Source organism: Cebus imitator, unplaced genomic scaffold (genome assembly GCF_001604975.1).
Source record: "Cebus imitator isolate Cc_AM_T3 unplaced genomic scaffold, Cebus_imitator-1.0 Scaffold3, whole genome shotgun sequence".
Classification (NCBI taxonomy): Eukaryota; Metazoa; Chordata; class Mammalia; order Primates; family Cebidae; genus Cebus; species Cebus imitator.
The window spans coordinates 9,716,901-9,729,485 of record NW_016107318.1 but is presented as its reverse complement, the minus strand read 5'-3'; the positions used below and the strand labels follow the sequence as shown (position 1 = coordinate 9,729,485).

At 32.5% G+C, this 12,585-nt stretch overlaps 1 long non-coding RNA gene across 1 annotated transcript in view; it reads left to right on the top strand.

The window, feature by feature from the left end:
- Positions 1–12,585, top strand: part of LOC108306740 — a 223,006-nt gene that overhangs the window by 1,927 nt on the left and 208,494 nt on the right. The window lies entirely within an intron of this gene.

Here is a 12,585-nt window from a genome sequence, read left to right as displayed (position 1 = left end):
AGAAGAATTGATATGTCATATACTTGGGCAAAACTATGCAGTATTATTTATCATTTCACTGGAAACGAGCTAGATTCTATTGAAGAGATACAGGAGGCATAGGTTCCTGCATTGTGATTCAGTTTAGTGCTATTTTAAGCAGGGATGGGGGTGCCAGCGTTTTCTAGTACAAGCTATGAAAAGCATCCTTTTCTAACTGCTGTTTCCCAGAGATCTGACATCTTCAGTGTCCACGGGGGTGGGGTAGGGGTGGTAGGAGGAGGGATTTCTTTGACCAGGGATGGAGCTATGCAGCAGTTTTAATATGTACAACAACCCTTCAGGCTTGTAAACGGAAACTGGAGCCACTTCTTTTAAAGACAAAGAGTTTCTTTTCCTTATTTCTAGTTTTCATCTCAACTATCATTCACAGATCACACTTAGCTCTTAGAGAACCCATCTAAAGAAAGCAGTCTGGATTATTGGGGAAATTATTTACAGATAGGTCATTATTATTTACAGCAAGTCCAAAAATCTCAGGTCGGGTAGCCTCTCTTGACCTTTGTACTACTGCCAGGCTTCTGAATAGAGAAGATGAATGTAAAAGCACTTATGATTTCCTATTCCCTAAACGTTTCTAAGGGCAAAAAAAATCTGACAGGCTTTTACGTCGTTTCTAATATTTTCTTTTGAGGTCCTAAAATTCTTCCAAACAGAGACTTAAATTCTGGGTGTCTTGGCTCGTTTTGAGGGAAAATCAGAACAAAACCAAACAACAAAATGAGGAAAAAAAGAAAAAAAAAAAAAAAAACATCTTATATAGCAAATAGTTTCTTAGTGGAATTTTTTAAAGTAGAAGAATTAGTAATAGCATTGTTTAGAAAGTTTTAGAGGCGAATATTGGAGTGGGTGTAATGGGTTACTCCTTTGGATAGAATTTTAAGGAAATGACATTGAAGTTAATTATTACTTTTTTATAATGATGTACCTTTCTTTTCTTCATTTTAAAAGCTTAACTTCTAGTATTTCAGGAAATGTAATAATCAGTAGGGAGTTAGTTTGGAAGGAGAAAGGTGGAGCCTGGTTGTGATAGCAGATTATTCCATTATCTAGATTGATTCCACCCCTGCCTTTCATGCCCTGTGACCTGTATTTTGAATCTCTAAGGATGTTGGAAAGAGTAATGTTATAAGGAAGCTTCTTAAGCTTGCTTAGTTTAATAAACTCGATTTTTATTCAACAGTGTAATTGTGATTGTTAGAATGAAAAAAATATTTGTTTATTGGTAGTGAATGAGTAAAGCTAGCTTTATCTTTCCTGCTGTTACCCATTACCGTGTGGGCATGAGAAGTTTTAGCCAAGACAGGTCCCAGGACCTAATGGAAGGAGCTAATGAGATCACTTTGTATTTTCTGAAGGAGACAGTCAGAAAGCCCTTAGAAACTGTACCTATGAATAATAGCTCTCTAACTTGGTCCATAATTGATTCTCTATTTGAATTAAGCTGCCTTAAGCTTGGAGTATCTTGCCAACTAAAACTGACCCATGCTGATGAATTGTAGGTCAGTGTGAAAAATAGAAAGCTGATGAAATTTGTTTGGGGACAGGGAATCTTCCACTACAGAAATGTTTCTCAGTCTAGGCCCTTTAGACATTTTGGTGCAGGTAATTATTTTTTTGTGTGGAGCATTGGGACTTCTGTGTGTATTGGAAAATGTTTATCAGCATCCCTGGCCTCTATCTAGTAAATGCCAATAGTTGTGATACCCAGAATTTCTCCAGACGTTGCTTAGTGTCTTCTGAATTGGGAAGGGGATCACTCCAAGTTGAGAACCACTTCGTTATGAGTTACATTTCCCAAATTTTTACCATCTGGTGTTTTTCAAATAAAATAAAGCAGATTTTTGGTCAAACACATCTAATTTGAATTATTTAGCTACAAAAAGAGCTCCTTCTCATCAATTCAATCTCTACATTTACCTGCTATGTAATTGAGTAGCCCAGGTTACCACAGATGCAATGAGTTTAATGGCTGACCACAACAAAACATCTTTCCATGATTTCTTCCTAGATTGTAGGAGACTTGCTCAAATAATATTACAATTATGCACCCACAAATGTCTTCTATATTGTTGAAATGCGTAATTTTTGTTATAAATTGTTATTGTAAAGTAGGTGTGGGGGGCTCTTTTATTTAAGCAAGTGTTGAATTAACAGGTCTTTGGAAGGAATGGTCATTTTATGTTTTTTTCACCACAAATAAAAGTATAAGTAAATGGTGAGCTTCTTTTGGGCAATAACCCATGTAAATCTTTGCATTTTTTATATTGTGACAGCTACATAATATTCACTCTGGGAATGGCTATTGCATAAAGAGGAGGAAAAAAACAAAATCATTTGCCTAAGGGATCACTCTATTTAAATATCATATATTTATTCAGTTATCATTGATTAATCATCTTATCTATTCACTAGAAGCATTGAGGGTAAGCAAAGAAGTTAGAAGTGTATATATGTGTTTGTATGTTTAGAGGAGTGCAGAGATACCTATTTTAATTTCAAAGCTCTTCAAAACATTTCTATAGAATGGCCTTGAAAATTTCACCTAAGTACTTAAATAAGAAAGAACATTGTTATAATAGGTGTGGATAGAAATCATTTTTAAGTAACTGAAATTTCTACTCTATTTCTAAGATAACAAGTGCAGCTTTAACTACATTTCATTAGATAATTTACAATGATTTTCAGGAAAATCAATAATGATTTTTTAAGATTTTTTCTCACATATTTAAAAAAACTAAAGCACCTCTATTCAAAAATAAACATCAAATTTGATACTTTCTATTGGACCATGAAGAATGTAAAATTTTATTCTATCGAACAGTTATTCTGTTTTATTCTATTATGTAATTTCTTTAATTTCCTAAAAGGTTCAGATATTTATTGCAAAGATGTTTAACCTATATATTTTCGAACTCTACTATAGCCTGTTAATTTTGACTTTTTAGCATTTTTTTCTATAATTGATATATGTATGTCTGTGTCTAAGTGTGCCTGTGAAGAGAGAAAGTACCTCACTGTGTAAACTTATGAAGACATTGACTGGAATTGGTAGCTTCTAATTTGGGAGAATTTTTACTGTTAATATAATTTGCATAACATAAGAGTGTGAAAATGTGACTTTAAAACATAGCCCTAAGCAGAAAGAAAATAACTTTTGCCACTTCACTCCATGTCCACTTCTAGCAACTATTGAGATTTTTTTATCCCACTTGTTGTTAAGTCATGATATTCATGGGTAAGTAAATCATTGTTTTTTCATAAGATTAGAAAAAGTCAACCAGGTTTGAAGTGGAATTATTTTAAAAGGGCTGTATCAAATACCTTTCCAAATTTATAACAGCCACCCATGTTTATGACATTTAATTTTTTTTTCTGAAATACAACACATTTTTAACAATACACTTTTAGAAAAGTGCCTAATATGTGAAGGTACAGATTAGTGAAGCATTATTTTGAAGTTAACATCCATTCCATTCCACACAGATTAAGAAACAGAAAATTACCAACACCCCAAATGCCTTCTGCAAGCCTTTTTAAAATTATAACCCCCATTTCATCCTTAAAAGTAACCACTGTAAATATTTCACCATCATCATTTCCTCATTTTCTTTACATTTTACCATTTAGCTTTGTATCCCTCTGAAAGAATGACTGTGTTTTACATGTACTCATACAAAGCTACAACGTATCATATAACATGTAATTATAACATATACTTTTTTTGTTTCTGGCTTCTTTTGCTTAACATTCTATGTTAGAATTCCTCTGTGCTGTTGTGCAGCTGCTGTTCCTTCATTTGTTGAATCCATGTAGCATTTCATAGTATATCAGTACAATTATATATTTATTATAGTTTTGGAAGATATGTTTTATATTACTTGCCTATTACAAGCAGTAATGCTATAAACATTCTTGGATATCAGTACTGGAAACTTTGCCTAGATTACACAAAGCTGAGCTGCAAGTCTGTGAGAACACTGAATGTATCAGTCTGGGTTTGCCATAGAAACAGAATCAATAGAAAATATGTATGTCTGTGTGCATATACATCATACATTTTACATATTATATACATATATTTTATACACACACATGCACACACACAGAGATATTGTTTTAAAGAGTTGTCTCATATAGCTGTGGAAGCTGACAAGTCCAAAATCTGCAGGGTAGGCTGGCAGACTAGAGACCCAGGGAAGAGTTGATGTTACAGCTGGTGTCTGAAGGCAGTCCAAGTGTAGAATTCCCTCTTCTTCAGGGGACCACAGTCTTTTTTTTTCTGTTAAGATCTTCTACTGATTAAATGAACCCCACCCACATTATGGAGGGTAATCTACCTTACTCAATGTCTGTAGATTTAAATGTTACTCTTACCTAGTAAATAATCTGCATAGCAACATCTATACTAGTATTTACCAAAAAATGAGTAGCAGAGCCTAGTCAAGTTGACAGATAAAATCAACCTTCAAATTGGTTTACTTACAGTTCATCTGTATGTACAATGGGTATGTCTTCCTTATCTCAGCTTAAAGATTTTTAAAGATACCAAGCCTTGGGTGCTCCTGTACTGTATTTCTTGTCACCTCAACTCTTTGAAACAGATAAAATTTCAGGTCATGGTTATACTATAAATTGTCTAGAACCAAATGCAGAACATTAAGAAGGCTTTTTTTTTTTTTTTCTTAAATCATATGAGAGCAAAAACTAGAAAAGTCTTGGTTTTTGTTGCTCTTGATAATATTGTTTTTGTTTGTTTTCATCACAGACTGTGAAAAATTTTGCTATTTGAAACTGTTTGAAAACTATAATGTGGGGAAAACCCATTTGGAATTAGGACAGTGTTGAAGCATTCCTTCTTAGAATCTACTTCTGCTAGAGCCAGTTGAATCCAATGTACTGAGTGTAATGCTCACAAACTGCTCAGAAAGGTGGTTGGTTCAAACCTCGGACTCTTGCTCAGCAAGTTTTCTAACTTCAGGTTTATTTTTGAACTGGCCTTATAATCTTATCAATATGAGTCTCTCTCTCTCAAAAAAAAAAAAAAATACTTGTCTTTCAGTCGCCGCTAGGATTTGAGCAATCACTAATTTGTTCTTCATCACTATTATTTTGTCATTTTGATAATGTCATATAAATGAAATCATATAGTATATGACATTTTGAAGTTGGCTTTTATTCACTCAGCATATTGTCCTTGAGTTGTATGTAGGTTATTTCTTATATCAATAGATTTTAAATTTTTTTCTCTTTTTGTTGCTGAGTAGTTTCTGGAATGCATGTATGATAATTTGTTTATTCACCTATTTCAGGACATTTTGATATTTCCAGTTCGGGGCACTTACAAATAAAGCCACATTAAGCAACCATGTACAGGTTTTTGTGTGGACCTGTTTTTATTTGTCTGGAATAAATACCCTGAAGTATAATTGTGATGTTGTATGATAAATGCATGTTGACTTTTTAAAAAAGAAACTGCCAAGCTATTTCCTGATAGCTGTGCCATAATACATCCCAACAGTAATGCATGAGAAATTTAGCTACTCTACATCCTCACAGCTTTTTCCATTGTAACTAGTTTTTATTTTATCTCCTAATAGGTTTGTAATAGTTTCTAATTGTGATTTTAATTTGCATTTTCATAATGACTAGTAATGTTGAACATCTTTTTTTATGTGTGCTTTTTTGCAACCCATGTGTCTTTTTCAGTGAAATGTCTCTTTGTTTTGCCCATTTTCTAATTGGATTTTTTTTTCTGACTGTTCAGTTTTGAAAGGTTTTTTTAAACATATATATTCTAGCTCTGAGTCCTCTTTCAGATATGCAGTTGTAAATATATTCATCCAGTCTGTAACTTTTCATCTTCTTAACAGTACCTTTCATAAAGCAAAAGTTTTAAATTTCAAGGAAGTCTAGTTTACTCTTTTTTTCTTTTATGAATTATGCTTTTGGTATCATATCTAAAAAGTTTCACTAGGCAATAGTTTTTGAAGATTTTCTATGATTTTTATCCTAAAGATTTTATAGTTTTCAGTTTAAATCTATGATTCATTTTGAGTCAATTTTTTAATAAGGTATGGTTCAGATAAAGTTTCTTTTGTTTATTTATTTTGACTATGGATATTCAATTGCTATAATACCATTTTAGCACCACTTTTTGAAATGGCTATATTTCCTCTATTGAATTGCTTTAGTATCTTTGTCAAAAATTAGTTATGTAGGTCTATTTCTGGGCTCTCTATTCTGTTCAATTTATGTGTCTATTCCTCCACCATTCCTGGTTATTTTAACTCTATATAAATCTTCAAATGTGAGATAGTATGGTTCCTCTCACTTTACTCTTTTGTCAAAAATATTTTAGCTCTTCAAGTTCTTTTGTATTTCTATATAGAGACAGTTAGAATAAGTTTGTGTACATTTAAAATATTGCTAGGATTTTGATAGGAATTTTGTTTAAAATATATGTCAATTTGTGGATAATTGATTTATTTATTGAGACTTCCAATCCATGAGCATGGCATGTTTTCTTATTTATTTGAACTTCTTTAATTTCTTGAAACAACATTGTGTAGTTTTCAGCATACAAGTTTTATAAGATTTATACCTATTTCACTTTTTTAACCATTCCTAGCATATAAAAATAGAGTCGCTTATGTGTTAATCTTGTATCATCTAACTAAATTCATTTATTCTGTTTATTTTTTATATATCTTGTGATTTTTGACATATATCGTTTCATATAAACTTAGTATTCAGTTTTATTTCTTTCTATTCAGTTGATAGAGCTTTTATTTCATTTCCTTATTTTTTTAAATTTACATGGCTTTATTGTTATGGCTAGATCTTTCAATACTATGCTGGATAGATGTAGTGAGTGTAGTCATCTTTGCTTTTATTTTTTTTTTTTAATTATTATTTTTTTTGGTAAGTGTTCTTTATAAAATTGATAAACTTCTCCTGTAGTTTTAGTTTTATGAAAACTTTTTTTAAAATCACAAATGGTGTTGAATTTTGTTGAATGCTTTTTCTGTGTCAGTTCTTGTGATTATTTTCTTCTGTTGTTTATTACTATGAAGGATTATAATGATTGATTATGGAATACTGAAACAGCTATTCTTTAGTTGTTATCAGAGGAATGTTGTAGTTTCCAACTATGATTTTAGATACATCTATTTTTCCTTTTAATTCTATCAGGTTTGGTTCACACATTTTGCAGCTCTCTGGTTTGGTGATATGCATTTGGGATTGCTGTATTTTCCTAACAGATTGACTCCTTTCTCCTTAAGTAATGGTGTTCTCAGCCCCTAGCAATTTTTTATGAAGTATAAGTATCTAATATGAATTGAGTCTCATTTGCTTTCATTTGATTTGTTTGCAATAGTATATATTTCTCTGTTTTTTAAAATTTCTCAACCTACCTATATTGTTAAATTTGAAATGAGTTTTTTTGTAGCTAGTATATGTCAGTGTCATATTTTTAATCTACTCTATGAAATATGCATTGTTTAATTGGCAAATTTAATTTACTTACTGATGTGTTGGAGATTAATTGTGCCACTTAAATTTTTTGTTTTCTGTTTGTTCTTTTTTTTCTGTTTTATATTTTCCTGTTTTCCCATGGGTTATTTGAACAATTTTAATAATTGTATTTTGATTTATTTTAGCATTTTTAGTGTATCTCTTTGTATAGGCTTTTTAGTAGTTATTCTAGGTGTAATATGCACCAACTTGTCACAGTCTACTAGTGTCAACACCTTACCTTATGGGCTAAGTGTAGAAACATTACTACACTTCGAATCCCTTTTGTATCCCAATTTATAATTGGCTTCAGTATTTCTTCTACATACATTGAGAATCACATCAGACAGCATTATACATTTTGCTTCAACTATCAAGCATAATTTAGAAAACCCAAGTCTTCAAGGATATTCTATCTACCTGTACCTTTGTTCATTCTGTCTTCTTTGTTTTTTCCTCATTGAAATAAAGTTTCTAAATATCTTTTTGACAATTCCTTAATTTTTTTGTATTCCTGAACTATATTTTTTGCTCAGTACAGAATTTTGAGTTGACAGTTCTTTGCTTTTACCACTTGAAAAATGTGCCACATTTTTTGAACTTTATAGTTTCTGATAACTCTTGTCATTCAAAAAATTTTCCCTTATAGGTTAAGTTTCATTTCTCATGTGCTACCTTCTATTTTTTTCTCTCTTTAGTGTTCAAAAGTTTTATTATATTTTGTCTACTATGAATTTCTTTGGGTTCAACCTGTTCTAGGTTTGCTAAACTTCTTGAATCTGTAGATTTATGTCTTATACTAAATTTTTGGATATTATTGGTCATTTTGTCAAGCAGTGTTTTAATTGCACCTTCATTTTCTTTGTTTTTTGAAACCCTGATGACACAAATGTTAGATTTTTTGTTATAGTCTCATATGTCCCTGAGGATTTATATTATTTTATTTAATCTACTTTCTCTTTGCAGCTTACCCTAGGTAATTTCTGTTCTTCTTTCTTCAGACTTACTAATTCTTTATTCTGTCTACTGTTGAGCCCATTCATTGCATTTTAAGTTATGGTTATTTTATTTTTCTGTTCTAGAATTTTTTTTTTGCATCTTTTATCTTTTTGCTGAGACTCTTTTTCTTTGCTGAATCTCTTTGTCCACATTCTTTAATTTCTTTTGTGAACATTTATTTATTGTTTATTAAAGCCTTTATATAATAGCTACAGCAAAATCCTTGTTTGATAAGTATAACATCTGTGTAATTTTGATGTTGGCATCCACCTATTGATCTTTTTTGCAAGTAGAAATGTTTTTGGTTCTTAGTATAGTAAATAATTTTATTGAAAACTGGGTATTTACGTATTAAGCGAATCTGGAAATTATTTAAATAATCTGTTTTAGTAGTCGTCCTCTGATATCTTTTGTGAAAGTCTGGGTTCCCCACTCAACTTTCATTGACTCTTGGGGAGGAGGAACTCCATGTTACTGGTTGGCTGGTATGGAAACTCAGGTTCCCTGCTAGGCTTCCACTGTAACTACTGTAGCTGGGAGGGAAATTCTGCTCATTACTGCTTCCCACATGACCTCGGTTAATACTGTAATGGAGTAGGGGGAAGGGAAGTAACTTCTTTACTTGTGAGTGGTAGTGAAATTTCTGGCTCTCTACTAGGCTTCCCCAGCCACCACTCCAGTCAGGAAGGAGAGACAGGTACCATTATTGCCTGGTGTGAAAGGAAGTCCTGCCTCTTCAATTCAGCCTTCTCTAACACTTTCCTGGCAGGGAGGGAGGTTTATTGAGCCTTGTTGCAGCCTGGTGAGAGTGGAAATACAGTCTTCTCATGGGCCCTTCGCTGGCAGAGATGGGGTGGGGCTGCCAATATTTTTGGTGGTATTTAACTGAAGTAGATCAATTATTGTCTAAAAACTTTTAATCTGACTGGGTTGCCCCTTTATTAGTGCTTTGTTAGAGTGGACATGCTTTTGTTTTGGCCTTTTAAATCTATACTGTTGCAGTTTCTGAGTTGCCAGCTTCTTTAGCACCCAGCCTGAAATACATGACGCAAAAAGGAAACTCCAGGAACTCACTGTTATATTTTCTCAGGTCCTCAGGTTTCTAACCAGTCTGCCTTCTATTCTCTACCTTTCAGAGTCATCCTATATGTGTGTTATATATTATGTCAATGTTTGTAGTGTACTTAGTGGAAAGAATAAGGAAGAATACATCTAATCCATCATTCCAAATTCATAACCATCTTTAATTGTATTTAAATTATAAATTTAGTTTTTCTAGTATGCTCAACCCAGGCTTTCCTCTCTCTATCTGAGAATGTTATTTCAGCTGAGCTTGTTCATTATCATTATTATAGAATGCAATGTAATTGATGTCTAACAAGGAAACATAACAACTAAAGGATGAAAACTTTGTGTGTGATGAACTTAATCACAGAACTCTATTTTGAAATACCCAGACTGTGTTTTTATGCAATGGCTATATTTCTATTAATCTATATATTTTTATGTTTCTATCACCAATGATGATTCTCTTTGTTGATCAGAAGAACTTTGTGGCAATATATGTAAATTGTGAAGATGGCTACATTTAGTGGGAAGATCTCATGATTAGAAATTAACGAAAAGTAAAATGTTTTATGAATGTAGCCAAAGTTTAAACTAGCAATTTTAAGTTGAATAATAGTTGAAACTGGAGTGAAAACTGAAATAAATAACAGGAGGACTCAATTCTTGTTAGGATTTAGCCAGTAAATGGTGAAGAACCAAAGCCAATCTGTTTCTTTGGATTCTATTTTAGCTCTTGCAAGGTAAAGCAATTGAAATAATATGTAACACTAAGACTCCTTTCTGAATAATTAGATGGAATATGTATATTTAATGGTTCAATTGTATGAAATACTCCTTTTTGATCATGGGTCCACTCCATTCTTATTATAAGAGGAGATTTAGTTTTCTGTACTCAGTGCTTACTCTCCATCTCTGTCTTCCTCTGGATATGATTGGATGGGCTATCCTGACAATTGGTTTCTGTTTTATTGTTATTACTATTATTTATAAGACATAATTAAACATGACACCCAAATTCAAATTTTTTTTTCTTGGAGATTAAGGACAAAATGTATTTGGACCACAAGATAAGGATTTGCACTTATGGATAAATTTATAAATAATAAAAAAGTATCAAAGCTAACTATACAAGACTAATTAGAATTTCTAGGTGTAATTTTGGTAGAAAAGTAAGTATTTTTGTTATATACTGGTACATATCCTTTAAAGGCATGAACATGCAGATGCTTCTGTAGGTGTGTGTGTACAGACACACATACACACACACACACACACACACACACACACACACACATTTTCCATATAATAAAAGATATTTAATACACTGGCATTACATTTAAAAAATACTTGAATGGGACATGTTCCAATATTCTATAATTGGGACAAGTCTGCAGTCTAAAGAATATTTGCCCAGCCCCTACAATTTCTACCAGGCATGTAAATGGTTAGGTCTTAGAACAAACAAAATTGTGCTCTATTGCATCATTATAATCTAGGAGTTACATGGTTCTGTCAGTTTTAATTGGATTTATAAGGTAAGATTTATCTGTGATCATTTGTGGATGATCTAATTTTCCATTACTCAAAGAGCAAATCTAGATGCTATCAGGAACTCTTAATGATTTTATTGCTGTCTCCTCTGAGAAAGGAGAGAAGGATTGTGGTGAGACAATAGCAAATTTTAAATACTCTTAGCAGCTTATTTTTCCAAATGTTTTTTCTGATGGCCACATCAATGTTCAGAAACCAACTTTGGCATTCCCACATGACTCACTTATCTTGATTATTCATGTATAATGGTTGTGTTATTTTTCAGTGTGGATCAAATGGCTTTTCAAGAGTCGACTCAGCTTTATTTCATTTTGACCGATTTTCTAATGTTCCATACAATTGTAGAATGAAGGCAGCAGCATGAAAGTAATCATGGATTAATATTTAATATAATAATTTCTCAAATGATTGTTTTTTATGTTTATTATTATTCCACCTCACAAATTAATTTATTTCAAAAATAGTTTGTCCTAGAGGATTCAGGATTTTTCTGAATTATCTTGTGACCTGGGACAAACTGTCAAATTTTAGAAGAGATTAAAACAACTAAATGCATATGCCAAATCAAGATTTAAGGCAAAACAGATAAAATGTGTAAAAAAAAATCAGATCCACCACAAACATTCACTGAGAACTTATGTGCCAAAAATTTATTTTATTAACTAATTTTATGTAATAGTATTTATTTGTATATTACATCTATTTTACTTTGGAAAATAGATGTAATTTATATTTATTTAAATATATTTACTTGTAATTACATAACTCTAATTTAAAGAATTATATTATAAAGCAATTTAATCAACTTTTTTGTTTTAACAATATTCCAAGCCTGTATTAGTCTATTCTCATGCTGCTGATAAAGACATACCCAAGACTGGAGAATTTATGAAAGAAAGAGGCTTAACTGGATTTTCGGTTCCACATGGTTGGGAAAGCCTCACAATCATGGTGGAAGGCAAGAAGGAGAAAGTCACATCTTACTTGGATGGTGGGAAGCACAAAGAGAGCTTGTGCAGAGAAACCTGTTTTTTGAAACTAACAGATCTTGTGAGACACATTTACTGTCATGAAAAGAGCCCAAGAAAGACCTGCCTCATAACTCAGTCATGTCCCATTATGTCCCTCGCACAACACGTGGGAATTATGGGAGCTACAAGATGAGATTTGTGTGGAGGCACAGAAGAAAACAATATTAGGCCAGGTGTGGCATTTCACGCCTGTAATCCCAGCACTTTGGGAGGCCGAGGCGGGTGGCTCATGAGGTCAAGAGATTGAGACCATCCTGGTCAACATGGTGAAACCCTGTCTCTACTAAAAATACAAAAATTAGCTGGGCATGGTGGCACGGACCTGTAGTCCCAACTACTCTGGAGGCTGAGGGAGGAGAATTGCTTGAACCCAGGAGGC